The 25,564-nt window shown below is 39.9% G+C and overlaps 43 non-coding genes across 43 annotated transcripts; all 43 read left to right on the plus strand.

Annotated features, from left to right (window-relative positions):
• The first annotated feature begins 74 nt into the window (after window positions 1-74).
• On the plus strand, window positions 75-146 carry TRNAE-CUC (transfer RNA glutamic acid (anticodon CUC)). The gene has a single exon. It is a non-coding gene; the product is annotated as a tRNA-Glu (tRNA).
• Window positions 147-673: 527 nt separating this feature from the next.
• TRNAE-CUC (transfer RNA glutamic acid (anticodon CUC)) lies at window positions 674-745 on the plus strand. The gene has a single exon. It is a non-coding gene; the product is annotated as a tRNA-Glu (tRNA).
• Window positions 746-1,271: 526 nt separating this feature from the next.
• TRNAE-CUC (transfer RNA glutamic acid (anticodon CUC)) lies at window positions 1,272-1,343 on the plus strand. The gene has a single exon. It is a non-coding gene; the product is annotated as a tRNA-Glu (tRNA).
• A 527-nt stretch (window positions 1,344-1,870) lies between these two features.
• TRNAE-CUC (transfer RNA glutamic acid (anticodon CUC)) lies at window positions 1,871-1,942 on the plus strand. Its single transcript has one exon. It is a non-coding gene; the product is annotated as a tRNA-Glu (tRNA).
• Window positions 1,943-2,469: 527 nt separating this feature from the next.
• TRNAE-CUC (transfer RNA glutamic acid (anticodon CUC)) lies at window positions 2,470-2,541 on the plus strand. The gene has a single exon. It is a non-coding gene; the product is annotated as a tRNA-Glu (tRNA).
• A 527-nt stretch (window positions 2,542-3,068) lies between these two features.
• On the plus strand, window positions 3,069-3,140 carry TRNAE-CUC (transfer RNA glutamic acid (anticodon CUC)). Its single transcript has one exon. It is a non-coding gene; the product is annotated as a tRNA-Glu (tRNA).
• Window positions 3,141-3,667: 527 nt separating this feature from the next.
• TRNAE-CUC (transfer RNA glutamic acid (anticodon CUC)) lies at window positions 3,668-3,739 on the plus strand. Its single transcript has one exon. It is a non-coding gene; the product is annotated as a tRNA-Glu (tRNA).
• A 527-nt stretch (window positions 3,740-4,266) lies between these two features.
• TRNAE-CUC (transfer RNA glutamic acid (anticodon CUC)) lies at window positions 4,267-4,338 on the plus strand. The gene has a single exon. It is a non-coding gene; the product is annotated as a tRNA-Glu (tRNA).
• Window positions 4,339-4,865: 527 nt separating this feature from the next.
• On the plus strand, window positions 4,866-4,937 carry TRNAE-CUC (transfer RNA glutamic acid (anticodon CUC)). The gene has a single exon. It is a non-coding gene; the product is annotated as a tRNA-Glu (tRNA).
• A 527-nt stretch (window positions 4,938-5,464) lies between these two features.
• On the plus strand, window positions 5,465-5,536 carry TRNAE-CUC (transfer RNA glutamic acid (anticodon CUC)). The gene has a single exon. It is a non-coding gene; the product is annotated as a tRNA-Glu (tRNA).
• Window positions 5,537-6,063: 527 nt separating this feature from the next.
• On the plus strand, window positions 6,064-6,135 carry TRNAE-CUC (transfer RNA glutamic acid (anticodon CUC)). Its single transcript has one exon. It is a non-coding gene; the product is annotated as a tRNA-Glu (tRNA).
• Window positions 6,136-6,663: 528 nt separating this feature from the next.
• On the plus strand, window positions 6,664-6,735 carry TRNAE-CUC (transfer RNA glutamic acid (anticodon CUC)). The gene has a single exon. It is a non-coding gene; the product is annotated as a tRNA-Glu (tRNA).
• Window positions 6,736-7,262: 527 nt separating this feature from the next.
• On the plus strand, window positions 7,263-7,334 carry TRNAE-CUC (transfer RNA glutamic acid (anticodon CUC)). Its single transcript has one exon. It is a non-coding gene; the product is annotated as a tRNA-Glu (tRNA).
• A 527-nt stretch (window positions 7,335-7,861) lies between these two features.
• On the plus strand, window positions 7,862-7,933 carry TRNAE-CUC (transfer RNA glutamic acid (anticodon CUC)). The gene has a single exon. It is a non-coding gene; the product is annotated as a tRNA-Glu (tRNA).
• A 527-nt stretch (window positions 7,934-8,460) lies between these two features.
• TRNAE-CUC (transfer RNA glutamic acid (anticodon CUC)) lies at window positions 8,461-8,532 on the plus strand. Its single transcript has one exon. It is a non-coding gene; the product is annotated as a tRNA-Glu (tRNA).
• Window positions 8,533-9,059: 527 nt separating this feature from the next.
• On the plus strand, window positions 9,060-9,131 carry TRNAE-CUC (transfer RNA glutamic acid (anticodon CUC)). The gene has a single exon. It is a non-coding gene; the product is annotated as a tRNA-Glu (tRNA).
• A 527-nt stretch (window positions 9,132-9,658) lies between these two features.
• Window positions 9,659-9,730, plus strand: TRNAE-CUC (transfer RNA glutamic acid (anticodon CUC)). The gene has a single exon. It is a non-coding gene; the product is annotated as a tRNA-Glu (tRNA).
• A 527-nt stretch (window positions 9,731-10,257) lies between these two features.
• Window positions 10,258-10,329, plus strand: TRNAE-CUC (transfer RNA glutamic acid (anticodon CUC)). Its single transcript has one exon. It is a non-coding gene; the product is annotated as a tRNA-Glu (tRNA).
• Window positions 10,330-10,855: 526 nt separating this feature from the next.
• On the plus strand, window positions 10,856-10,927 carry TRNAE-CUC (transfer RNA glutamic acid (anticodon CUC)). Its single transcript has one exon. It is a non-coding gene; the product is annotated as a tRNA-Glu (tRNA).
• Window positions 10,928-11,454: 527 nt separating this feature from the next.
• Window positions 11,455-11,525, plus strand: TRNAE-CUC (transfer RNA glutamic acid (anticodon CUC)). Its single transcript has one exon. It is a non-coding gene; the product is annotated as a tRNA-Glu (tRNA).
• Window positions 11,526-12,052: 527 nt separating this feature from the next.
• Window positions 12,053-12,124, plus strand: TRNAE-CUC (transfer RNA glutamic acid (anticodon CUC)). The gene has a single exon. It is a non-coding gene; the product is annotated as a tRNA-Glu (tRNA).
• Window positions 12,125-12,651: 527 nt separating this feature from the next.
• On the plus strand, window positions 12,652-12,723 carry TRNAE-CUC (transfer RNA glutamic acid (anticodon CUC)). Its single transcript has one exon. It is a non-coding gene; the product is annotated as a tRNA-Glu (tRNA).
• A 527-nt stretch (window positions 12,724-13,250) lies between these two features.
• TRNAE-CUC (transfer RNA glutamic acid (anticodon CUC)) lies at window positions 13,251-13,322 on the plus strand. Its single transcript has one exon. It is a non-coding gene; the product is annotated as a tRNA-Glu (tRNA).
• Window positions 13,323-13,849: 527 nt separating this feature from the next.
• Window positions 13,850-13,921, plus strand: TRNAE-CUC (transfer RNA glutamic acid (anticodon CUC)). Its single transcript has one exon. It is a non-coding gene; the product is annotated as a tRNA-Glu (tRNA).
• Window positions 13,922-14,448: 527 nt separating this feature from the next.
• Window positions 14,449-14,520, plus strand: TRNAE-CUC (transfer RNA glutamic acid (anticodon CUC)). Its single transcript has one exon. It is a non-coding gene; the product is annotated as a tRNA-Glu (tRNA).
• A 527-nt stretch (window positions 14,521-15,047) lies between these two features.
• On the plus strand, window positions 15,048-15,119 carry TRNAE-CUC (transfer RNA glutamic acid (anticodon CUC)). The gene has a single exon. It is a non-coding gene; the product is annotated as a tRNA-Glu (tRNA).
• A 527-nt stretch (window positions 15,120-15,646) lies between these two features.
• TRNAE-CUC (transfer RNA glutamic acid (anticodon CUC)) lies at window positions 15,647-15,718 on the plus strand. The gene has a single exon. It is a non-coding gene; the product is annotated as a tRNA-Glu (tRNA).
• A 527-nt stretch (window positions 15,719-16,245) lies between these two features.
• Window positions 16,246-16,317, plus strand: TRNAE-CUC (transfer RNA glutamic acid (anticodon CUC)). The gene has a single exon. It is a non-coding gene; the product is annotated as a tRNA-Glu (tRNA).
• A 527-nt stretch (window positions 16,318-16,844) lies between these two features.
• On the plus strand, window positions 16,845-16,916 carry TRNAE-CUC (transfer RNA glutamic acid (anticodon CUC)). Its single transcript has one exon. It is a non-coding gene; the product is annotated as a tRNA-Glu (tRNA).
• A 527-nt stretch (window positions 16,917-17,443) lies between these two features.
• Window positions 17,444-17,515, plus strand: TRNAE-CUC (transfer RNA glutamic acid (anticodon CUC)). Its single transcript has one exon. It is a non-coding gene; the product is annotated as a tRNA-Glu (tRNA).
• Window positions 17,516-18,042: 527 nt separating this feature from the next.
• TRNAE-CUC (transfer RNA glutamic acid (anticodon CUC)) lies at window positions 18,043-18,114 on the plus strand. The gene has a single exon. It is a non-coding gene; the product is annotated as a tRNA-Glu (tRNA).
• Window positions 18,115-18,641: 527 nt separating this feature from the next.
• Window positions 18,642-18,713, plus strand: TRNAE-CUC (transfer RNA glutamic acid (anticodon CUC)). Its single transcript has one exon. It is a non-coding gene; the product is annotated as a tRNA-Glu (tRNA).
• Window positions 18,714-19,240: 527 nt separating this feature from the next.
• On the plus strand, window positions 19,241-19,312 carry TRNAE-CUC (transfer RNA glutamic acid (anticodon CUC)). The gene has a single exon. It is a non-coding gene; the product is annotated as a tRNA-Glu (tRNA).
• A 527-nt stretch (window positions 19,313-19,839) lies between these two features.
• Window positions 19,840-19,911, plus strand: TRNAE-CUC (transfer RNA glutamic acid (anticodon CUC)). Its single transcript has one exon. It is a non-coding gene; the product is annotated as a tRNA-Glu (tRNA).
• A 1,127-nt stretch (window positions 19,912-21,038) lies between these two features.
• TRNAE-CUC (transfer RNA glutamic acid (anticodon CUC)) lies at window positions 21,039-21,110 on the plus strand. Its single transcript has one exon. It is a non-coding gene; the product is annotated as a tRNA-Glu (tRNA).
• A 332-nt stretch (window positions 21,111-21,442) lies between these two features.
• Window positions 21,443-21,514, plus strand: TRNAE-CUC (transfer RNA glutamic acid (anticodon CUC)). Its single transcript has one exon. It is a non-coding gene; the product is annotated as a tRNA-Glu (tRNA).
• Window positions 21,515-22,043: 529 nt separating this feature from the next.
• On the plus strand, window positions 22,044-22,115 carry TRNAE-CUC (transfer RNA glutamic acid (anticodon CUC)). The gene has a single exon. It is a non-coding gene; the product is annotated as a tRNA-Glu (tRNA).
• A 332-nt stretch (window positions 22,116-22,447) lies between these two features.
• On the plus strand, window positions 22,448-22,519 carry TRNAE-CUC (transfer RNA glutamic acid (anticodon CUC)). The gene has a single exon. It is a non-coding gene; the product is annotated as a tRNA-Glu (tRNA).
• A 527-nt stretch (window positions 22,520-23,046) lies between these two features.
• TRNAE-CUC (transfer RNA glutamic acid (anticodon CUC)) lies at window positions 23,047-23,118 on the plus strand. The gene has a single exon. It is a non-coding gene; the product is annotated as a tRNA-Glu (tRNA).
• A 526-nt stretch (window positions 23,119-23,644) lies between these two features.
• On the plus strand, window positions 23,645-23,716 carry TRNAE-CUC (transfer RNA glutamic acid (anticodon CUC)). The gene has a single exon. It is a non-coding gene; the product is annotated as a tRNA-Glu (tRNA).
• Window positions 23,717-24,243: 527 nt separating this feature from the next.
• Window positions 24,244-24,315, plus strand: TRNAE-CUC (transfer RNA glutamic acid (anticodon CUC)). Its single transcript has one exon. It is a non-coding gene; the product is annotated as a tRNA-Glu (tRNA).
• A 527-nt stretch (window positions 24,316-24,842) lies between these two features.
• On the plus strand, window positions 24,843-24,914 carry TRNAE-CUC (transfer RNA glutamic acid (anticodon CUC)). The gene has a single exon. It is a non-coding gene; the product is annotated as a tRNA-Glu (tRNA).
• Window positions 24,915-25,441: 527 nt separating this feature from the next.
• On the plus strand, window positions 25,442-25,513 carry TRNAE-CUC (transfer RNA glutamic acid (anticodon CUC)). The gene has a single exon. It is a non-coding gene; the product is annotated as a tRNA-Glu (tRNA).
• The last annotated feature ends 51 nt before the right edge of the window (window positions 25,514-25,564 follow it).

Here is a 25,564-nt window from a genome sequence, read left to right on the forward strand (position 1 = left end):
TTTTCCTCATATTCCATTGCACTTCATTCAGAGAACTTCCTTTTCTATCATGGAGTGTTCACCTACTTCATCACTCCCTGGTGGTCTAGTGGTTAGGATTCGGCGCTCTCACCGCCACGGCCCGGGTTCGATTCCCGGTCAGGGAAAGGGAGGTCTTCTGACTGTTTTTGACGAAAACACAGATTTATCAAACGTAAAAAAATCTTACACTTCAGAGCATCATTTCTCATATGAAATCGTCTTTAAGTAGACTTGAGAAGCTGTGAGTGGTCAAAACAGATCATGGAAATTGATAACAAAGGGTGAGATGTCTTTCTAAATGAATTTTTGCTACTAAAAGACTTGTGCTCTTGTGGAAAAGAGAATTTTGTCAGAACTATTCAGGCCATGTTTGATATCTGAATCATCAATGTCTTCTTTCGCACCAGTACAATTTATAATGGAGCCAGGAACTCTCAACATCTAGCTCCTCAAATTCATCTTTTTTTGGTGCTAGTACCATACATCAAGGAGGCAAAACTGCTGTGTGGTAAACTTGAAAATTGCTATACATAACCAATTTTCCTCTCCTTTCTTGTAAAACTGATTCCTAGTAGCCTTTTTCCTCATATTCCATTGCACTTCATTCAGAGAACTTCCTTTTCTATCATGGAGTGTTCACCTACTTCATCACTCCCTGGTGGTCTAGTGGTTAGGATTCGGCGCTCTCACCGCCGCGGCCCGGGTTCGATTCCCGGTCAGTGAAAGCGAGGTCTTCGCACTGTTCTTGACGAAAACACAGACTTATCAAACGTAAAAAATCTTACACTTCAGAGCATCATTTCTCATATGAAATCGTCTTTAAGTAGACTTGAGAAGGTGTGAGTGGTCAATACAGATCATGGAAATTGATAACAAAGGGTGAGATGTCTTTCTAAATGAATTTTTGCTACTAAAAGACTTGTGCTCTTGTAGAAAAGAGAATTTTGTCAGAACTATTCAGGCCATGTTTGATCTCTGAATCATCAATGTCTTCTTTCGCACCAGTACAATTTATAATGTAGCCAGGAACTCTCAACATGTAGCTCCTCAAAATCATCTTTTTTTGGTGCTAGTACCATACATCAAGGAGGCAAAACTGCTGTGTGGTAAACTTGAAAATTGCTATACATGACCAATTTTCCTCTCCTTTCTTGTAAAACTGATTCCTAGTAGCCCTTTTCCTCATATTCCATTGCACTTCATTCAGAGAACTTCCTTTTCTATCATGGAGTGTTCACCTACTTCATCACTCCCTGGTGGTCTAGTGGTTAGGATTCGGCGCTCTCACCGCCGCGGCCCGGGTTCGATTCCCGGTCAGGGAAAGGGAGGTCTTCTGACTGTTTTTGACAAAAACACAGACTTATCAAACGTAAAAAAATCTTACACTTCAAAGCATCATTTCTCATATGAAATCGTCTTTAATTAGACTTGAGAAGCTGTGAGTGGTCAAAACAGATCATGGAAATTGATAACAAAGGGTGAGATGTCTTACTAAATGAATTTTTGCTACTAAAAGACTTGTGCTCTTGTAGAAAAGAGAATTTTGTCAGAACTATTCAGGCCATGTTTGATATCTGAATCATCAATGTCTTCTTTCGCACCAGTACAATTTATAATGGAGCCAGGAACTCTCAACATCTAGCTCCTCAAAATCATCTTTTTTTGGTGCCAGTACTATACATCAAGGAGGCAAAACTGCTGTGTGGTAAACTTGAAAATTGCTATACATGATCAATCTTCCTCTCCTTTCTTGTAAAACTGATTCCTAGTAGCCCTTTTCCTCATATTCCATTGCACTTCATTCAGAGAACTTCCTTTTCTATCATGGAGTGTTCACCTACTTCATCACTCCCTGGTGGTCTAGTGGTTAGGATTCGGCGCTCTCACCGCCGCGGCCCGGGTTCGATTCCCGGTCAGGGAAAGGGAGGTCTTCTGACTGTTTTTGACGAAAACACAGATTTATCAAACGTAAAAAAAACTTACACTTCAGAGCATCATTTCTCATATGAAATCGTCTTTAAGTAGACTTGAGAAGCTGTGAGTGGTCAAAACAGATCATGGAAATTGATAACAAAGGGTGAGATGTCTTTCTAAATGAATTTTTGCTACTAAAAGACTTGTGCTCTTGTAGAAAAGAGAATTTTGTCTGAACTATTCAGGCCATGTTTGATATCTGAATCATCAATGTCTTCTTTCGCACCAGTACAATTTATAATGGAGCCAGGAACTCTCAACATCTAGCTCCTCAAAATCATCTTTTTTTGGTGCCAGTACTATACATCAAGGAGGCAAAACTGCTGTGTGGTAAACTTGAAAATTGCTATACATGACCAATCTTCCTCTCCTTTCTTGTAAAACTGATTCCTAGTAGCCCTTTTCCTCATATTCCATTGCACTTCATTCAGAGAACTTCCTTTTCTATCATGGAGTGTTCACCTACTTCTTCACTCCCTGGTGGTCTAGTGGTTAGGATTCGGCGCTCTCACCGCCACGGCCCGGGTTCGATTCCCGGTCAGGGAAAGGGAGGTCTTCTGACTGTTTTTGACGAAAACACAGATTTATCAAACGTAAAAAAATCTTACACTTCAGAGCATCATTTCTCATATGAAATCGTCTTTAAGTAGACTTGAGAAGCTGTGAGTGGTCAAAACAGATCATGGAAATTGATAACAAAGGGTGAGATGTCTTTCTAAATGAATTTTTGCTACTAAAAGACTTGTGCTCTTGTAGAAAAGAGAATTTTGTCAGAACTATTCAGGCCATGTTTGATATCTGAATCATCAATGTCTTCTTTCGCACCAGTACAATTTATAATGGAGCCAGGAACTCTCAACATCTAGCTCCTCAAAATCATCTTTTTTTGGTGCCAGTACTATACATCAAGGAGGCAAAACTGCTGTGTGGTAAACTTGAAAATTGCTATACATGACCAATCTTCCTCTCCTTTCTTGTAAAACTGATTCCTAGTAGCCCTTTTCCTCATATTCCATTGCACTTCATTCAGAGAACTTCCTTTTCTATCATGGAGTGTTCACCTACTTCATCACTCCCTGGCGGTCTAGTGGTTAGGATTCGGCGCTCTCACCGCCACGGCCCGGGTTCGATTCCCGGTCAGGGAAAGGGAGGTCTTCTGACTGTTTTTGACGAAAACACAGATTTATCAAACGTAAAAAAATCTTACACTTCAGAGCATCATTTCTCATATGAAATCGTCTTTAAGTAGACTTGAGAAGCTGTGAGTGGTCAAAACAGATCATGGAAATTGATAACAAAGGGTGAGATGTCTTTCTAAATGAATTTTTGCTACTAAAAGACTTGTGCTCTTGTAGAAAAGAGAATTTTGTCAGAACTATTCAGGCCATGTTTGATATCTGAATCATCAATGTCTTCTTTCGCACCAGTACAATTTATAATGGAGCCAGGAACTCTCAACATCTAGCTCCTCAAAATCATCTTTTTTTGGTGCCAGTACTATACATCAAGGAGGCAAAACTGCTGTGTGGTAAACTTGAAAATTGCTATACATGACCAATCTTCCTCTCCTTTCTTGTAAAACTGATTCCTAGTAGCCCTTTTCCTCATATTCCATTGCACTTCATTCAGAGAACTTCCTTTTCTATCATGGAGTGTTCACCTACTTCATCACTCCCTGGTGGTCTAGTGGTTAGGATTCGGCGCTCTCACCGCCGCAGCCCGGGTTCGATTCCTGGTCAGGGAAAGGGAGGTCTTCTGACTGTTTTTGACGAAAACACAGATTTATCAAACGTAAAAAAATCTTACACTTCAGAGCATCATTTCTCATATGAAATCGTCTTTAAGTAGACTTGAGAAGCTGTGAGTGGTCAAAACAGATCATGGAAATTGATAACAAAGGGTGAGATGTCTTTCTAAATGAATTTTTGCTACTAAAAGACTTGTGCTCTTGTAGAAAAGAGAATTTTGTCAGAACTATTCAGGCCATGTTTGATATCTGAATCATCAATGTCTTCTTTCGCACCAGTACAATTTATAATGGAGCCAGGAACTCTCAACATCTAGCTCCTCAAAATCATCTTTTTTTGGTGCCAGTACTATACATCAAGGAGGCAAAACTGCTGTGTGGTAAACTTGAAAATTGCTATACATGACCAATCTTCCTCTCCTTTCTTGTAAAACTGATTCCTAGTAGCCCTTTTCCTCATATTCCATTGCACTTCATTCAGAGAACTTCCTTTTCTATCATGGAGTGTTCACCTACTTCATCACTCCCTGGTGGTCTAGTGGTTAGGATTCGGCGCTCTCACCGCCACGGCCCGGGTTCGATTCCCGGTCAGGGAAAGGGAGGTCTTCTGACTGTTTTTGACGAAAACACAGATTTATCAAACGTAAAAAAATCTTACACTTCAGAGCATCATTTCTCATATGAAATCGTCTTTAAGTAGACTTGAGAAGCTGTGAGTGGTCAAAACAGATCATGGAAATTGATAACAAAGGGTGAGATGTCTTTCTAAATGAATTTTTGCTACTAAAAGACTTGTGCTCTTGTAGAAAAGAGAATTTTGTCAGAACTATTCAGGCCATGTTTGATATCTGAATCATCAATGTCTTCTTTCGCACCAGTACAATTTATAATGGAGCCAGGAACTCTCAACATCTAGCTCCTCAAAATCATCTTTTTTTGGTGCCAGTACTATACATCAAGGAGGCAAAACTGCTGTGTGGTAAACTTGAAAATTGCTATACATGACCAATCTTCCTCTCCTTTCTTGTAAAACTGATTCCTAGTAGCCCTTTTCCTCATATTCCATTGCACTTCATTCAGAGAACTTCCTTTTCTATCATGGAGTGTTCACCTACTTCATCACTCCCTGGTGGTCTAGTGGTTAGGATTCGGGGCTCTCACCGCCACGGCCCGGGTTCGATTCCCGGTCAGGGAAAGGGAGGTCTTCTGACTGTTTTTGACGAAAACACAGATTTATCAAACGTAAAAAAATCTTACACTTCAGAGCATCATTTCTCATATGAAATCGTCTTTAAGTAGACTTGAGAAGCTGTGAGTGGTCAAAACAGATCATGGAAATTGATAACAAAGGGTGAGATGTCTTTCTAAATGAATTTTTGCTACTAAAAGACTTGTGCTCTTGTAGAAAAGAGAATTTTGTCAGAACTATTCAGGCCATGTTTGATATCTGAATCATCAATGTCTTCTTTCGCACCAGTACAATTTATAATGGAGCCAGGAACTCTCAACATCTAGCTCCTCAAAATCATCTTTTTTTGGTGCCAGTACTATACATCAAGGAGGCAAAACTGCTGTGTGGTAAACTTGAAAATTGCTATACATGATCAATCTTCCTCTCCTTTCTTGTAAAACTGATTCCTAGTAGCCCTTTTCCTCATATTCCATTGCACTTCATTCAGAGAACTTCCTTTTCTATCATGGAGTGTTCACCTACTTCATCACTCCCTGGTGGTCTAGTGGTTAGGATTCGGCGCTCTCACCGCCGCGGCCCGGGTTCGATTCCCGGTCAGGGAAAGGGAGGTCTTCTAACTGTTTTTGATGAAAACACAGATTTATCAAACGTAAAAAAATCTTACACTTCAGAGCATCATTTCTCATATGAAATCGTCTTTAAGTAGACTTGAGAAGCTGTGAGTGGTCAAAACAGATCATGGAAATTGATAACAAAGGGTGAGATGTCTTTCTAAATGAATTTTTGCTACTAAAAGACTTGTGCTCTTGTAGAAAAGAGAATTTTGTCAGAACTATTCAGGCCATGTTTGATATCTGAATCATCAATGTCTTCTTTCGCACCAGTACAATTTATAATGGAGCCAGGAACTCTCAACATCTAGCTCCTCAAAATCATCTTTTTTTGGTGCCAGTACTATACATCAAGGAGGCAAAACTGCTGTGTGGTAAACTTGAAAATTGCTATACATGACCAATCTTCCTCTCCTTTCTTGTAAAACTGATTCCTAGTAGCCCTTTTCCTCATATTCCATTGCACTTCATTCAGAGAACTTCCTTTTCTATCATGGAGTGTTCACCTACTTCATCACTCCCTGGCGGTCTAGTGGTTAGGATTCGGCGCTCTCACCGCCACGGCCCGGGTTCGATTCCCGGTCAGGGAAAGGGGGGGTCTTCTGACTGTTTTTGACGAAAACACAGATTTATCAAACGTAAAAAAATCTTACACTTCAGAGCATCATTTCTCATATGAAATCGTCTTTAAGTAGACTTGAGAAGCTGTGAGTGGTCAAAACAGATCATGGAAATTGATAACAAAGGGTGAGATGTCTTTCTAAATGAATTTTTGCTACTAAAAGACTTGTGCTCTTGTAGAAAAGAGAATTTTGTCAGAACTATTCAGGCCATGTTTGATATCTGAATCATCAATGTCTTCTTTCGCACCAGTACAATTTATAATGGAGCCAGGAACTCTCAACATCTAGCTCCTCAAAATCATCTTTTTTTGGTGCCAGTACTATACATCAAGGAGGCAAAACTGCTGTGTGGTAAACTTGAAAATTGCTATACATGATCAATCTTCCTCTCCTTTCTTGTAAAACTGATTCCTAGTAGCCCTTTTCCTCATATTCCATTGCACTTCATTCAGAGAACTTCCTTTTCTATCATGGAGTGTTCACCTACTTCATCACTCCCTGGTGGTCTAGTGGTTAGGATTCGGCGCTCTCACCGCCACGGCCCGGGTTCGATTCCCGGTCAGGGAAAGGGAGGTCTTCTGATTGTTTTTGACGAAAACACAGATTTATCAAACGTAAAAAAATCTTACACTTCAGAGCATCATTTCTCATATGAAATCGTCTTTAAGTTGACTTGAGAAGCTGTGAGTGGTCAAAACAGATCATGGAAATTGATAACAAAGGGTGAGATGTCTTTCTAAATGAATTTTTGCTACTAAAAGACTTGTGCTCTTGTAGAAAAGAGAATTTTGTCAGAACTATTCAGGCCATGTTTGATATCTGAATCATCAATGTCTTCTTTCGCACCAGTACAATTTATAATGGAGCCAGGAACTCTCAACATCTAGCTCCTCAAAATCATCTTTTTTTGGTGCCAGTACTATACATCAAGGAGGCAAAACTGCTGTGTGGTAAACTTGAAAATTGCTATACATGACCAATCTTCCTCTCCTTTCTTGTAAAACTGATTTCTAGTAGCCCTTTTCCTCATATTCCATTGCACTTCATTCAGAGAACTTCCTTTTCTATCATGGAGTGTTCACCTACTTCATCACTCCCTGGTGGTCTAGTGGTTAGGATTCGGCGCTCTCACCGCCGCGGCCCGGGTTCGGTTCCCGGTCAGGGAAAAGGAGGTCTTCTGACTGTTTTTGACGAAAACACATATTTATCAAACGTAAAAAAATCTTACACTTCAGAGCATCATTTCTCATATGAAATCGTCTTTAAGTAGACTTGAGAAGCTGTGAGTGGTCAAAACAGATCATGGAAATTGATAACAAAGGGTGAGATGTCTTTCTAAATGAATTTTTGCTTCTAAAAGACTTGTGCTCTTGTAGAAAAGAGAATTTTGTCAGAACTATTCAGGCCATGTTTGATATCTGAATCATCAATGTCTTCTTTCGCACCAGTACAATTTATAATGGAGCCAGGAACTCTCAACATCTAGCTCCTCAAAATCATCTTTTTTTGGTGCCAGTACTATACATCAAGGAGGCAAAACTGCTGTGTGGTAAACTTGAAAATTGCTATACATGACCAATCTTCCTCTCCTTTCTTGTAAAACTGATTTCTAGTAGCCCTTTTCCTCATATTCCATTGCACTTCATTCAGAGAACTTCCTTTTCTATCATGGAGTGTTCACCTACTTCATCACTCCCTGGTGGTCTAGTGGTTAGGATTCGGCGCTCTCACCGCCGCGGCCCGGGTTCGGTTCCCGGTCAGGGAAAAGGAGGTCTTCTGACTGTTTTTGACGAAAACACATATTTATCAAACGTAAAAAAATCTTACACTTCAGAGCATCATTTCTCATATGAAATCGTCTTTAAGTAGACTTGAGAAGCTGTGAGTGGTCAAAACAGATCATGGAAATTGATAACAAAGGGTGAGATGTCTTTCTAAATGAATTTTTGCTACTAAAAGACTTGTGCTCTTGTAGAAAAGAGAATTTTGTCAGAACTATTCAGGCCATGTTTGATATCTGAATCATCAATGTCTTCTTTCGCACCAGTACAATTTATAATGGAGCCAGGAACTCTCAACATCTAGCTCCTCAAAATCATCTTTTTTTGGTGCCAGTACTATACATCAAGGAGGCAAAACTGCTGTGTGGTAAACTTGAAAATTGCTATACATGATCAATCTTCCTCTCCTTTCTTGTAAAACTGATTCCTAGTAGCCCTTTTCCTCATATTCCATTGCACTTCATTCAGAGAACTTCCTTTTCTATCATGGAGTGTTCACCTACTTCATCACTCCCTGGTGGTCTAGTGGTTAGGATTCGGCGCTCTCACCGCCACGGCCCGGGTTCGATTCCCGGTCAGGGAAAGGGAGGTCTTCTGATTGTTTTTGACGAAAACACAGATTTATCAAACGTAAAAAAATCTTACACTTCAGAGCATCATTTCTCATATGAAATCGTCTTTAAGTTGACTTGAGAAGCTGTGAGTGGTCAAAACAGATCATGGAAATTGATAACAAAGGGTGAGATGTCTTTCTAAATGAATTTTTGCTACTAAAAGACTTGTGCTCTTGTAGAAAAGAGAATTTTGTCAGAACTATTCAGGCCATGTTTGATATCTGAATCATCAATGTCTTCTTTCGCACCAGTACAATTTATAATGGAGCCAGGAACTCTCAACATCTAGCTCCTCAAAATCATCTTTTTTTGGTGCCAGTACTATACATCAAGGAGGCAAAACTGCTGTGTGGTAAACTTGAAAATTGCTATACATGACCAATCTTCCTCTCCTTTCTTGTAAAACTGATTTCTAGTAGCCCTTTTCCTCATATTCCATTGCACTTCATTCAGAGAACTTCCTTTTCTATCATGGAGTGTTCACCTACTTCATCACTCCCTGGTGGTCTAGTGGTTAGGATTCGGCGCTCTCACCGCCGCGGCCCGGGTTCGGTTCCCGGTCAGGGAAAAGGAGGTCTTCTGACTGTTTTTGACGAAAACACATATTTATCAAACGTAAAAAAATCTTACACTTCAGAGCATCATTTCTCATATGAAATCGTCTTTAAGTAGACTTGAGAAGCTGTGAGTGGTCAAAACAGATCATGGAAATTGATAACAAAGGGTGAGATGTCTTTCTAAATGAATTTTTGCTTCTAAAAGACTTGTGCTCTTGTAGAAAAGAGAATTTTGTCAGAACTATTCAGGCCATGTTTGATATCTGAATCATCAATGTCTTCTTTCGCACCAGTACAATTTATAATGGAGCCAGGAACTCTCAACATCTAGCTCCTCAAAATCATCTTTTTTTGGTGCCAGTACTATACATCAAGGAGGCAAAACTGCTGTGTGGTAAACTTGAAAATTGCTATACATGACCAATCTTCCTCTCCTTTCTTGTAAAACTGATTCCTAGTAGCCCTTTTCCTCATATTCCATTGCACTTCATTCAGAGAACTTCCTTTTCTATCATGGAGTGTTCACCTACTTCATCACTCCCTGGTGGTCTAGTGGTTAGGATTCGGCGCTCTCACCGCCACGGCCCGGGTTCGATTCCCGGTCAGGGAAAGGGAGGTCTTCTGACTGTTTTTGACGAAAACACAGATTTATCAAACGTAAAAAAATCATACACTTCAGAGCATCATTTCTCATATGAAATCGTCTTTAAGTAGACTTGAGAAGCTGTGAGTGGTCAAAACAGATCATGGAAATTGATAACAAAGGGTGAGATGTCTTTCTAAATGAATTTTTGCTACTAAAAGACTTGTGCTCTTGTGGAAAAGAGAATTTTGTCAGAACTATTCAGGCCATGTTTGATATCTGAATCATCAATGTCTTCTTTCGCACCAGTACAACTTATAATGGAGCCAGGAACTCTCAACATCTAGCTCCTCAAATTCATCTTTTTTTGGTGCTAGTACCATACATCAAGGAGGCAAAACTGCTGTGTGGTAAACTTGAAAATTGCTATACATAACCAATTTTCCTCTCCTTTCTTGTAAAACTGATTCCTAGTAGCCTTTTTCCTCATATTCCATTGCACTTCATTCAGAGAACTTCCTTTTCTATCATGGAGTGTTCACCTACTTCATCACTCCCTGGTGGTCTAGTGGTTAGGATTCGGCGCTCTCACCGCCGCGGCCCGGGTTCGATTCCCGGTCAGTGAAAGCGAGGTCTTCGCACTGTTCTTGACGAAAACACAGACTTATCAAACGTAAAAAATCTTACACTTCAGAGCATCATTTCTCATATGAAATCGTCTTTAAGTAGACTTGAGAAGGTGTGAGTGGTCAATACAGATCATGGAAATTGATAACAAAGGGTGAGATGTCTTTCTAAATGAATTTTTGCTACTAAAAGACTTGTGCTCTTGTAGAAAAGAGAATTTTGTCAGAACTATTCAGGCCATGTTTGATCTCTGAATCATCAATGTCTTCTTTCGCACCAGTACAATTTATAATGTAGCCAGGAACTCTCAACATGTAGCTCCTCAAAATCATCTTTTTTTGGTGCTAGTACCATACATCAAGGAGGCAAAACTGCTGTGTGGTAAACTTGAAAATTGCTATACATGACCAATTTTCCTCTCCTTTCTTGTAAAACTGATTCCTAGTAGCCCTTTTCCTCATATTCCATTGCACTTCATTCAGAGAACTTCCTTTTCTATCATGGAGTGTTCACCTACTTCATCACTCCCTGGTGGTCTAGTGGTTAGGATTCGGCGCTCTCACCGCCGCGGCCCGGGTTCGATTCCCGGTCAGGGAAAGGGAGGTCTTCTGACTGTTTTTGACAAAAACACAGACTTATCAAACGTAAAAAAATCTTACACTTCAAAGCATCATTTCTCATATGAAATCGTCTTTAATTAGACTTGAGAAGCTGTGAGTGGTCAAAACAGATCATGGAAATTGATAACAAAGGGTGAGATGTCTTACTAAATGAATTTTTGCTACTAAAAGACTTGTGCTCTTGTAGAAAAGAGAATTTTGTCAGAACTATTCAGGCCATGTTTGATATCTGAATCATCAATGTCTTCTTTCGCACCAGTACAATTTATAATGGAGCCAGGAACTCTCAACATCTAGCTCCTCAAAATCATCTTTTTTTGGTGCCAGTACTATACATCAAGGAGGCAAAACTGCTGTGTGGTAAACTTGAAAATTGCTATACATGACCAATCTTCCTCTCCTTTCTTGTAAAACTGATTCCTAGTAGCCCTTTTCCTCATATTCCATTGCACTTCATTCAGAGAACTTCATTTTCTATCATGGAGTGTTCACCTACTTCATCACTCCCTGGTGGTCTAGTGGTTAGATTCGGCGCTCTCACTGCCGCGGCCCGGGTTCGATTCCCGGTCAGGGAAAGGGAGGTCTTCTGACTGCTTTTGACGAAAACACAGATTTATCAAACGTAAAAAAATCTTACACTTCAGAGCATCATTTCTCATATGAAATCGTCTTTAAGTAGACTTGAGAAGCTGTGAGTGGTCAAAACAGATCATGGAAATTGATAACAAAGGGTGAGATGTCTTTCTAAATGAATTTTTGCTACTAAAAGACTTGTGCTCTTGTAGAAAAGAGAATTTTGTCAGAACTATTCAGGCCATGTTTGATATCTGAATCATCAATGTCTTCTTTCGCACCAGTACAATTTATAATGGAGCCAGGAACTCTCAACATCTAGCTCCTCAAAATCATCTTTTTTTGGTGCCAGTACTATACATCAAGGAGGCAAAACTGCTGTGTGGTAAACTTGAAAATTGCTATACATGACCAATCTTCCTCTCCTTTCTTGTAAAACTGATTCCTAGTAGCCCTTTTCCTCATATTCCATTGCACTTCATTCAGAGAACTTCCTTTTCTATCATGGAGTGTTCACCTACTTCATCACTCCCTGGTGGTCTAGTGGTTAGGATTCGGCGCTCTCACCGCCGCGGCCTGGGTTCGATTCCCGGTCAGGGAAAGGGAGGTATTCTGACTGTTTTTGACAAAAACACAGACTTATCAAACGTAAAAAAATCTTACACTTCAAAGCATCATTTCTCATATGAAATCGTCTTTAATTAGACTTGAGAAGCTGTGAGTGGTCAAAACAGATCATGGAAATTGATAACAAAGGGTGAGATGTCTTTCTAAATGAATTTTTGCTACTAAAAGACTTGTGCTCTTGTAGAAAAGAGAATTTTGTCAGAACTATTCAGGCCATGTTTGATATCTGAATCATCAATGTCTTCTTTCGCACCAGTACAATTTATAATGGAGCCAGGAACTCTCAACATCTAGCTCCTCAAAATCATCTTTTTTTGGTGCCAGTACTATACATCAAGGAGGCAAAACTGCTGTGTGGTAAACTTGAAAATTGCTATACATGACCAATCTTCCTCTCCTTTCTTGTAAAACTGATTCCTAGTAGCCCTTTTCCTCATATTCCATTGCACTTCATTCAGAGAACTTCCTTTTCTATCATGGAGTGTTCACCTACTTCATCACTCCCTGGTGGTCTAGTGGTTAGGATTCGGCGCTCTCACCGCCACGGCCCGGGTTCGATTCCCGGTCAGAGAAAGGGAGGTCTTCTGACTGTTTTTGACGAAAACACAGATTTATCAAACGTAAAAAAATCTTACACTTCAGAGCATCATTTCTCATATGAAATCGTCTTTAAGTAGACTTGAGAAGCTGTGAGTGGTCAAAACAGATCATGGAAATTGATAACAAAGGGTGAGATGTCTTTCTAAATGAATTTTTGCTACTAAAAGACTTGTGCTCTTGTAGAAAAGAGAATTTTGTCAGAACTATTCAGGCCATGTTTGATATCTGAATCATCAATGTCTTCTTTCGCACCAGTACAATTTATAATGGAGCCAGGAACTCTCAACATCTAGCTCCTCAAAATCATCTTTTTTTGGTGCCAGTACTATACATCAAGGAGGCAAAACTGCTGTGTGGTAAACTTGAAAATTGCTATACATGACCAATCTTCCTCTCCTTTCTTGTAAAACTGATTCCTAGTAGCCCTTTTCCTCATATTCCATTGCACTTCATTCAGAGAACTTCCTTTTCTATCATGGAGTGTTCACCTACTTCATCACTCCCTGGTGGTCTAGTGGTTAGGATTCGGCGCTCTCACCGCCACGGCCCGGGTTCGATTCCCGGTCAGGGAAAGGGAGGTCTTCTGACTGTTTTTGACGAAAACACAGATTTATCAAACGTAAAAAAATCTTACACTTCAGAGCATCATTTCTCATATGAAATCGTCTTTAAGTAGACTTGAGAAGCTGTGAGTGGTCAAAACAGATCATGGAAATTGATAACAAAGGGTGAGATGTCTTTCTAAATGAATTTTTGCTACTAAAAGACTTGTGCTCTTGTAGAAAAGAGAATTTTGTCAGAACTATTCAGGCCATGTTTGATATCTGAATCATCAATGTCTTCTTTCGCACCAGTACAATTTATAATGGAGCCAGGAACTCTCAACATCTAGCTCCTCAAAATCATCTTTTTTTGGTGCCAGTACTATACATCAAGGAGGCAAAACTGCTGTGTGGTAAACTTGAAAATTGCTATACATGACCAATCTTCCTCTCCTTTCTTGTAAAACTGATTCCTAGTAGCCCTTTTCCTCATATTCCATTGCACTTCATTCAGAGAACTTCCTTTTCTATCATGGAGTGTTCACCTACTTCATCACTCCCTGGCGGTCTAGTGGTTAGGATTCGGCGCTCTCACCGCCACGGCCCGGGTTCGATTCCCGGTCAGGGAAAGGGAGGTCTTCTGACTGTTTTTGACGAAAACACAGATTTATCAAACGTAAAAAAATCTTACACTTCAGAGCATCATTTCTCATATGAAATCGTCTTTAAGTAGACTTGAGAAGCTGTGAGTGGTCAAAACAGATCATGGAAATTGATAACAAAGGGTGAGATGTCTTTTTAAATGAATTTTTGCTACTAAAAGACTTGTGCTCTTGTAGAAAAGAGAATTTTGTCAGAACTATTCAGGCCATGTTTGATATCTGAATCATCAATGTCTTCTTTCGCACCAGTACAATTTATAATGGAGCCAGGAACTCTCAACATCTAGCTCCTCAAAATCATCTTTTTTTGGTGCCAGTACTATACATCAAGGAGGCAAAACTGCTGTGTGGTAAACTTGAAAATTGCTATACATGATCAATCTTCCTCTCCTTTCTTGTAAAACTGATTCCTAGTAGCCCTTTTCCTCATATTCCATTGCACTTCATTCAGAGAACTTCCTTTTCTATCATGGAGTGTTCACGTACTTCATCACTCCCTGGTGGTCTAGTGGTTAGGATTCGGCGCTCTCACCGCCGCGGCCCGGGTTCGATTCCCGGTCAGGGAAAGGGAGGTCTTCTGACTGTTTTTGACGAAAACACAGATTTATCAAACGTAAAAAAATCTTACACTTCAGAGCATCATTTCTCATATGAAATCGTCTTTAAGTAGACTTGAGAAGCTGTGAGTGGTCAAAACAGATCATGGAAATTGATAACAAAGGGTGAGATGTCTTTCTAAATGAATTTTTGCTACTAAAAGACTTGTGCTCTTGTAGAAAAGAGAATTTTGTCAGAACTATTCAGGCCATGTTTGATATCTGAATCATCAATGTCTTCTTTCGCACCAGTACAATTTATAATGGAGCCAGGAACTCTCAACATCTAGCTCCTCAAAATCATCTTTTTTTGGTGCCAGTACTATACATCAAGGAGGCAAAACTGCTGTGTGGTAAACTTGAAAATTGCTATACATGACCAATCTTCCTCTCCTTTCTTGTAAAACTGATTCCTAGTAGCCCTTTTCCTCATATTCCATTGCACTTCATTCAGAGAACTTCCTTTTCTATCATGGAGTGTTCACCTACTTCATCACTCCCTGGTGGTCTAGTGGTTAGGATTCGGCGCTCTCACCGCCACGGCCCGGGTTCGATTCCCGGTCAGGGAAAGGGAGGTCTTCTGACTGTTTTTGACGAAAACACAGATTTATCAAACGTAAAAAAATCTTACACTTCAGAGCATCATTTCTCATATGAAATCGTCTTTAAGTAGACTTGAGAAGCTGTGAGTGGTCAAAACAGATCATGGAAATTGATAACAAAGGGTGAGATGTCTTTCTAAATGAATTTTTGCTACTAAAAGACTTGTGCTCTTGTAGAAAAGAGAATTTTGTCAGAACTATTCAGGCCATGTTTGATATCTGAATCATCAATGTCTTCTTTCGCACCAGTACAATTTATAATGGAGCCAGGAACTCTCAACATCTAGCTCCTCAAAATCATCTTTTTTTGGTGCCAGTACTATACATCAAGGAGGCAAAACTGCTGTGTGGTAAACTTGAAAATTGCTATACATGACCAATCTTCCTCTCCTTTCTTGTAAAACTGATTCCTAGTAGCCCTTTTCCTCATATTCCATTGCACTTCATTCAGAGAACTTCCTTTTCTATCATGGAGTGTTCACCTACTTCATCACTCCCTGGTGGTCTAGTGGTTAGGATTCGGCGCGCTCACCGCCGCGCCCCGGGTTCGATTCCCGGTCAGGGAAAAGGAGGTCTTCTGACTGTTTTTGACGAAAACACAGATTTATCAAACGTAAAAAAATCTTACACTTCAGAGCATCATTTCTCATATGAAATCGTCTTTAAGTAGACTTGAGAAGCTGTGAGTGGTCAAAACAGATCATGGAAATTGATAACAAAGGGTGAGATGTCTTTCTAAATGAATTTTTGCTACTAAAAGACTTGTGCTCTTGTAGAAAAGAGAATTTTGTCAGAACTATTCAGGCCATGTTTGATATCTGAATCATCAATGTCTTCTTTCGCACCAGTACAATTTATAATGGAGCCAGGAACTCTCAACATCTAGCTCCTCAAAATCATCTTTTTTTGGTGCCAGTACTATACATCAAGGAGGCAAAACTGCTGTGTGGTAAACTTGAAAATTGCTATACATGACCAATCTTCCTCTCCTTTCTTGTAAAACTGATTCCTAGTAGCCCTTTTCCTCATATTCCATTGCACTTCATTCAGAGAACTTCCTTTTCTATCATGGAGTGTTCACCTACTTCATCACTCCCTGGTGGTCTAGTGGTTAGGATTCGGCGCGCTCACCGCCGCGCCCCGGGTTCGATTCCCGGTCAGGGAAAAGGAGGTCTTCTGACTGTTTTTGACGAAAACACAGATTTATCAAACGTAAAAAAATCTTACACTTCAGAGCATCATTTCTCATATGAAATCGTCTTTAAGTAGACTTGAGAAGCTGTGAGTGGTCAAAACAGATGATGGAAATTGATAACAAAGGGTGAGATGTCTTTCTAAATGAATTTTTGCTACTAAAAGACTTGTGCTCTTGTAGAAAAGAGAATTTTGTCAGAACTATTCAGGCCATGTTTGATATCTGAATCATCAATGTCTTCTTTCGCACCAGTACAATTTATAATGGAGCCAGGAACTCTCAACATCTAGCTCCTCAAAATCATCTTTTTTTGGTGCCAGTACTATACATCAAGGAGGCAAAACTGCTGTGTGGTAAACTTGAAAATTGCTATACATGATCAATCTTCCTCTCCTTTCTTGTAAAACTGATTCCTAGTAGCCCTTTTCCTCATATTCCATTGCACTTCATTCAGAGAACTTCCTTTTCTATCATGGAGTGTTCACCTACTTCATCACTCCCTGGTGGTCTAGTGGTTAGGATTCGGCGCTCTCACCGCTGCGGCCCGGGTTCGATTCCCGGTCAGGGAAAGGGAGGTCTTCTGACTGTTTTTGACGAAAACACAGATTTATCAAACGTAAAAAAATCTTACACTTCAGAGCATCATTTCTCATATGAAATCGTCTTTAAGTAGACTTGAGAAGCTGTGAGTGGTCAAAACAGATCATGGAAATTGATAACAAAGGGTGAGATGTCTTTCTAAATGAATTTTTGCTACTAAAAGACTTGTGCTCTTGTAGAAAAGAGAATTTTGTCAGAACTATTCAGGCCATGTTTGATATCTGAATCATCAATGTCTTCTTTCGCACCAGTACAATTTATAATGGAGCCAGGAACTCTCAACATCTAGCTCCTCAAAATCATCTTTTTTTGGTGCCAGTACTATACATCAAGGAGGCAAAACTGCTGTGTGGTAAACTTGAAAATTGCTATACATGACCAATCTTCCTCTCCTTTCTTGTAAAACTGATTCCTAGTAGCCCTTTTCCTCATATTCCATTGCACTTCATTCAGAGAACTTCCTTTTCTATCATGGAGTGTTCACCTACTTCATCACTCCCTGGTGGTCTAGTGGTTAGGATTCGGCGCTCTCACCGCCACGGCCCGGGTTCGATTCCCGGTCAGGGAAAGGGAGGTCTTCTGACTGTTTTTGACGAAAACACAGATTTATCAAACGTAAAAAAATCTTACACTTCAGAGCATCATTTCTCATATGAAATCGTCTTTAAGTAGACTTGAGAAGCTGTGAGTGGTCAAAACAGATCATGGAAATTGATAACAAAGGGTGAGATGTCTTTCTAAATGAATTTTTGCTACTAAAAGACTTGTGCTCTTGTAGAAAAGAGAATTTTGTCAGAACTATTCAGGCCATGTTTGATATCTGAATCATCAATGTCTTCTTTCGCACCAGTACAATTTATAATGGAGCCAGGAACTCTCAACATCTAGCTCCTCAAAATCATCTTTTTTTGGTGCCAGTACTATACATCAAGGAGGCAAAACTGCTGTGTGGTAAACTTGAAAATTGCTATACATGACCAATCTTCCTCTCCTTTCTTGTAAAACTGATTCCTAGTAGCCCTTTTCCTCATATTCCATTGCACTTCATTCAGAGAACTTCCTTTTCTATCATGGAGTGTTCACCTACTTCATCACTCCCTGGTGGTCTAGTGGTTAGGATTCGGCGCGCTCACCGCCGCGCCCCGGGTTCGATTCCCGGTCAGGGAAAAGGAGGTCTTCTGACTGTTTTTGACGAAAACACAGATTTATCAAACGTAAAAAAATCTTACACTTCAGAGCATCATTTCTCATATGAAATCGTCTTTAAGTAGACTTGAGAAGCTGTGAGTGGTCAAAACAGATCATGGAAATTGATAACAAAGGGTGAGATGTCTTTCTAAATGAATTTTTGCTACTAAAAGACTTGTGCTCTTGTAGAAAAGAGAATTTTGTCAGAACTATTCAGGCCATGTTTGATATCTGAATCATCAATGTCTTCTTTCGCACCAGTACAATTTATAATGGAGCCAGGAACTCTCAACATCTAGCTCCTCAAAATCATCTTTTTTTGGTGCCAGTACTATACATCAAGGAGGCAAAACTGCTGTGTGGTAAACTTGAAAATTGCTATACATGACCAATCTTCCTCTCCTTTCTTGTAAAACTGATTCCTAGTAGCCCTTTTCCTCATATTCCATTGCACTTCATTCAGAGAACTTCCTTTTCTATCATGGAGTGTTCACCTACTTCATCACTCCCTGGTGGTCTAGTGGTTAGGATTCGGCGCGCTCACCGCCGCGCCCAGGGTTCGATTCCCGGTCAGGGAAAAGGAGGTCTTCTGACTGTTTTTGACGAAAACACAGATTTATCAAACGTAAAAAAATCTTACACTTCAGAGCATCATTTCTCATATGAAATCGTCTTTAAGTAGACTTGAGAAGCTGTGAGTGGTCAAAACAGATGATGGAAATTGATAACAAAGGGTGAGATGTCTTTCTAAATGAATTTTTGCTACTAAAAGACTTGTGCTCTGGTAGAAAAGAGAATTTTGTCAGAACTATTCAGGCCATGTTTGATATCTGAATCATCAATGTCTTCTTTCGCACCAGTACAATTTATAATGGAGCCAGGAACTCTCAACATCTAGCTCCTCAAAATCATCTTTTTTTGGTGCCAGTACTATACATCAAGGAGGCAAAACTGCTGTGTGGTAAACTTGAAAATTGCTATACATGATCAATCTTCCTCTCCTTTCTTGTAAAACTGATTCCTAGTAGCCCTTTTCCTCATATTCCATTGCACTTCATTCAGAGAACTTCCTTTTCTATCATGGAGTGTTCACCTACTTCATCACTCCCTGGTGGTCTAGTGGTTAGGATTCGGCGCTCTCACCGCTGCGGCCCGGGTTCGATTCCCGGTCAGGGAAAGGGAGGTCTTCTGACTGTTTTTGACGAAAACACAGATTTATCAAACGTAAAAAAATCTTACACTTCAGAGCATCATTTCTCATATGAAATCGTCTTTAAGTAGACTTGAGAAGCTGTGAGTGGTCAAAACAGATCATGGAAATTGATAACAAAGGGTGAGATGTCTTTCTAAATGAATTTTTGCTACTAAAAGACTTGTGCTCTTGTAGAAAAGAGAATTTTGTCAGAACTATTCAGGCCATGTTTGATATCTGAATCATCAATGTCTTCTTTCGCACCAGTACAATTTATAATGGAGCCAGGAACTCTCAACATCTAGCTCCTCAAAATCATCTTTTTTTGGTGCCAGTACTATACATCAAGGAGGCAAAACTGCTGTGTGGTAAACTTGAAAATTGCTATACATGACCAATCTTCCTCTCCTTTCTTGTAAAACTGATTCCTAGTAGCCCTTTTCCTCATATTCCATTGCACTTCATTCAGAGAACTTCCTTTTCTATCATGGAGTGTTCACCTACTTCATCACTCCCTGGTGGTCTAGTGGTTAGGATTCGGCGCTCTCACCGCCACGGCCCGGGTTCGATTCCCGGTCAGGGAAAGGGAGGTCTTCTGACTGTTTTTGACGAAAACACAGATTTATCAAACGTAAAAAAATCTTACACTTCAGAGCATCATTTCTCATATGAAATCGTCTTTAAGTAGACTTGAGAAGCTGTGAGTGGTCAAAACAGATCATGGAAATTGATAACAAAGGGTGAGATGTCTTTCTAAATGAATTTTTGCTACTAAAAGACTTGTGCTCTTGTAGAAAAGAGAATTTTGTCAGAACTATTCAGGCCATGTTTGATATCTGAATCATCAATGTCTTCTTTCGCACCAGTACAATTTATAATGGAGCCAGGAACTCTCAACATCTAGCTCCTCAAAATCATCTTTTTTTGGTGCCAGTACTATACATCAAGGAGGCAAAACTGCTGTGTGGTAAACTTGAAAATTGCTATACATGATCAATCTTCCTCTCCTTTCTTGTAAAACTGATTCCTAGTAGCCCTTTTCCTCATATTCCATTGCACTTCATTCAGAGAACTTCCTTTTCTATCATGGAGTGTTCACCTACTTCATCACTCCCTGGTGGTCTAGTGGTTAGGATTCGGCGCTCTCACCGCCACGGCTCGGGTTCGATTCCCGGTCATTGAAAGGGAGGTCTTCTGACTGTTTTTGACGAAAACACAGATTTATCAAACGTAAAAAAATCTTACACTTCAGAGCATCATTTCTCATATGAAATCGTCTTTAAGTAGACTTGAGAAGCTGTGAGTGGTCAAAACAGATCATGGGAAATTGATAACAAAGGGTGAGATGTCTTTCTAAATGAATTTTTGCTACTAAAAGACTTGTGCTCTTGTAGAAAAGAGAATTTTGTCAGAACTATTCAGGCCATGTTTGATATCTGAATCATCAATGTCTTCTTTCGCACCAGTACAATTTATAATGGAGCCAGGAACTCTCAACATCTAGCTCCTCAAAATCATCTTTTTTTGGTGCCAGTACTATACATCAAGGAGGCAAAACTGCTGTGTGGTAAACTTGAAAATTGCTATACATGATCAATCTTCCTCTCCTTTCTTGTAAAACTGATTCCTAGTAGCCCTTTTCCTCATATTCCATTGCACTTCATTCAGAGAACTTCCTTTTCTATCATGGAGTGTTCACCTACTTCATCACTCCCTGGTGGTCTAGTGGTTAGGATTCGGCGCTCTCACCGCCGCGGCCCGGGTTCGATTCCCGGTCAGGGAAAGAGAGGTCTTCTGACTGTTTTTGACGAAAACACAGATTTATCAAACGTAAAAAAATCTTACACTTCAGAGCATCATTTCTCATATGAAATCGTCTTTAAGTAGACTTGAGAAGCTGTGAGTGGTCAAAACAGATCATGGAAATTGATAACAAAGGGTGAGATGTCTTTCTAAATTAATTTTTGCTACTAAAAGACTTGTGCTCTTGTACATTACCAATCTTCCTCTCCTTTCTTGTAAAACTGATTCCTAGTAGCCCTTTTCCTCATATTCCATTGCACTTCATTCAGAGAACTTCCTTTTCTATCATGGAGTGTTCACCTACTTCATCACTCCCTGGTGGTCTAGTGGTTAGGATTCGGCGCTCTCACCGCTGCGGCCCGGGTTCTATTCCCGGTCAGGGAAAGGGAGGTCTTCTGACTGTTTTTGACGAAAACACAGATTTATCAAACGTAAAAAAAATCTTACACTTCAGAGCATCATTTCTCATATGAAATCGTCTTTAAGTAGACTTGAGAAGCTGTGAGTGGTCAAAACAGATCATGGGAAATTGATAACAAAGGGTGAGATGTCTTTCTAAATGAATTTTTGCTACTAAAAGACTTGTGCTCTTGTAGAAAAGAGAATTTTGTCAGAACTATTCAGGCCATGTTTGATATCTGAATCATCAATGTCTTCTTTCGCACCAGTACAATTTATAATGGAGCCAGGAACTCTCAACATCTAGCTCCTCAAAATCATCTTTTTTTGGTGCCAGTACTATACATCAAGGAGGCAAAACTGCTGTGTGGTAAACTTGAAAATTGCTATACATGATCAATCTTCCTCTCCTTTCTTGTAAAACTGATTCCTAGTAGCCCTTTTCCTCATATTCCATTGCACTTCATTCAGAGAACTTCCTTTTCTATCATGGAGTGTTCACCTACTTCATCACTCCCTGGTGGTCTAGTGGTTAGGATTCGGCGCTCTCACCGCCGCGGCCCGGGTTCGATTCCCGGTCAGGAAAAGGGAGGTCTTCTGACTGTTTTTGACGAAAACACAGATTTATCAAACGTAAAAAAATCTTACACTTCAGAGCATCATTTCTCATATGAAATCGTCTTTAAGTAGACTTGAGAAGCTGTGAGTGGTCAAAACAGATCATGGAAATTGATAACAAAGGGTGAGATGTCTTTCTAAATTAATTTTTGCTACTAAAAGACTTGTGCTCTTGTACATGACCAATCTTCCTCTCCTTTCTTGTAAAACTGATTCCTAGTAGCCCTTTTCCTCATATTCCATTGCACTTCATTCAGAGAACTTCCTTTTCTATCATGGAGTGTTCACCTACTTCATCACTCCCTGGTGGTCTAGTGGTTAGGATTCGGCGCTCTCACCGCCGCGGCCCGGGTTCGATTCCCGGTCAGGGAAAGGGAGGTCTTCTGACTGTTTTTGACAAAAACACAGATTTATCAAACGTAAAAAAATCTTACACTTCAGAGCATCATTTCTCATATGAAATCGTCTTTAAGTAGACTTGAGAAGCTGTGAGTGGTCAAAACAGATCATGGAAATTGATAACAAAGGGTGAGATGTCTTTCTAAATGAATTTTTGCTACTAAAAGACTTGTGCTCTTGTAGAAAAGAGAATTTTGTCAGAACTATTCAGGCCATGTTTGATATCTGAATCATCAATGTCTTCTTTCGCACCAGTACAATTTATAATGGAGCCAGGAACTCTCAACATCTAGCTCCTCAAATTCATCTTTTTTTGGTGCTAGTACCATACATCAAGGAGGCAAAACTGCTGTGTGGTAAACTTGAAAATTGCTATACATGACCAATTTTCCTCTCCTTTCTTGTAAAACTGATTCCTAGTAGCCTTTTTCCTCATATTCCATTGCACTTCATTCAGAGAACTTCCTTTTCTATCATGGAGTGTTCACCTACTTCATCACTCCCTGGTGGTCTAGTGGTTAGGATTCGGCGCTCTCACCGCCGCGGCCCGGGTTCGATTCCCGGTCAGTGAAAGCGAGGTCTTCGCACTGTTCTTGACGAAAACACGGACTTATCAAACGTAAAAAATCTTACACTTCAGAGCATCATTTCTCACATGAAATCGTCTTTAAGTAGACTTGAGAAGGTGTGAGTGGTCAATACAGATCATGGAAATTGATAACAAAGGGTGAGATGTCTTTCTAAATGAATTTTTGCTACTAAAAGACTTGTGCTCTTGTAGAAAAGAGAATTTTGTCAGAACTATTCAGGCCATGTTTGATATCTGAATCATCAATGTCTTCTTTCGCACCAGTACAATTTATAATGGAGCCAGGAACTCTCAACATCTAGCTCCTCAAAATCATCTTTTTTTGGTGCCAGTACTATACATCAAGGAGGCAAAACTGCTGTGTGGTAAACTTGAAAATTGCTATACATGACCAATCTTCCTCTCCTTTCTTGTAAAACTGATTCCTAGTAGCCCTTTTCCTCATATTCCATTGCACTTCATTCAGAGAACTTCCTTTTCTATCATGGAGTGTTCACCTACTTTATCACTCCCTGGTGGTCTAGTGGTTAAGATTCGGCGCTCTCACCGCCGCGGCCCAGGTTCGATTCCCGGTCTGGGAAAAGGAGGTCTTCTGACTGTTTTTGACGAAAACACAGATTTATCAAACGTAAAAAAATCTTACACTTCAGAGCATCATTTCTCATATGAAATCGTCTTTAAGTAGACTTGAGAAGCTGTGAGTGGTCAAAACAGATCATGGAAATTGATAACAAAGGGTGAGATGTCTTTCTAAATGAATTTTTGCTACTAAAAGACTTGTGCTCTTGTAGAAAAGAGAATTTTGTCAGAACTATTCAGGCCATGTTTGATATCTGAATCATCAATGTCTTCTTTCGCACCAGTACAATTTATAATGGAGCCAGGAACTCTCAACATCTAGCTCCTCAAAATCATCTTTTTTTGGTGCCAGTACTATACATCAAGGAGGCAAAACTGCTGTGTGGTAAACTTGAAAATTGCTATACATGACCAATCTTCCTCTCCTTTCTTGTAAAACTGATTCCTAGTAGCCCTTTTCCTCATATTCCATTGCACTTCATTCAGAGAACTTCCTTTTCTATCATGGAGTGTTTACCTATTTCATCACTCCCTGGTGGTCTAGTGGTTAGGATTCGGCGCTCTCACCGCCACGGCCCGGGTTCGATTCCCGGTCAGGGAAAGGGAGGTCTTCTGATTGTTTTTGACGAAAACACAGATTTATCAAACGTAAAAAAATCTTACACTTCAGAGCATCATTTCTCATATGAAATCGTCTTTAAGTAGACTTGAGAAGCTGTGAGTGGTCAAAACAGATCATGGAAATTGATAACAAAGGGTGAGATGTCTTTCTAAATGAATTTTTGCTACTAAAAGACTTGTGCTCTTGTAGAAAAGAGAATTTTGTCAGAACTATTCAGGCCATGTTTGATATCTGAATCATCAATGTCTTCTTTCGCACCAGTACAATTTATAATGGAGCCAGGAACTCTCAACATCTAGCTCCTCAAAATCATCTTTTTTTGGTGCCAGTACTATACATCAAGGAGGCAAAACTGCTGTGTGGTAAACTTGAAAATTGCTATACATGACCAATCTTCCTCTCCTTTCTTGTAAAACTGATTCCTAGTAGCCCTTTTCCTCATATTCCATTGCACTTCATTCAGAGAACTTCCTTTTCTATCATGGAGTGTTCACCTACTTCATCACTCCCTGGTGGTCTAGTGGTTAGGATTCGGCGCTCTCACCGCCGCGGCCCGGGTTCGGTTCCCGGTCAGGGAAAAGGAGGTCTTCTGACTGTTTTTGACGAAAACACATATTTATCAAACGTAAAAAAATCTTACACTTCAGAGCATCATTTCTCATATGAAATCGTCTTTAAGTAGACTTGAGAAGCTGTGAGTGGTCAAAACAGATCATGGAAATTGATAACAAAGGGTGAGATGTCTTTCTAAATGAATTTTTGCTTCTAAAAGACTTGTGCTCTTGTAGAAAAGAGAATTTTGTCAGAACTATTCAGGCCATGTTTGATATCTGAATCATCAATGTCTTCTTTCGCACCAGTACAATTTATAATGGAGCCAGGAACTCTCAACATCTAGCTCCTCAAAATCATCTTTTTTTGGTGCCAGTACTATACATCAAGGAGGCAAAACTGCTGTGTGGTAAACTTGAAAATTGCTATACATGACCAATCTTCCTCTCCTTTCTTGTAAAACTGATTCCTAGTAGCCCTTTTCCTCATATTCCATTGCACTTCATTCAGAGAACTTCCTTTTCTATCATGGAGTGTTCACCTACTTCATCACTCCCTGGTGGTCTAGTGGTTAGGATTCGGCGCTCTCACCGCCACGGCCCGGGTTCGATTCCCGGTCAGGGAAAGGGAGGTCTTCTGACTGTTTTTGACGAAAACACAGATTTATCAAACGTAA

This window comes from Pseudophryne corroboree, chromosome 8 (genome assembly GCF_028390025.1).
Source record: "Pseudophryne corroboree isolate aPseCor3 chromosome 8, aPseCor3.hap2, whole genome shotgun sequence".
Classification (NCBI taxonomy): Eukaryota; Metazoa; Chordata; class Amphibia; order Anura; family Myobatrachidae; genus Pseudophryne; species Pseudophryne corroboree.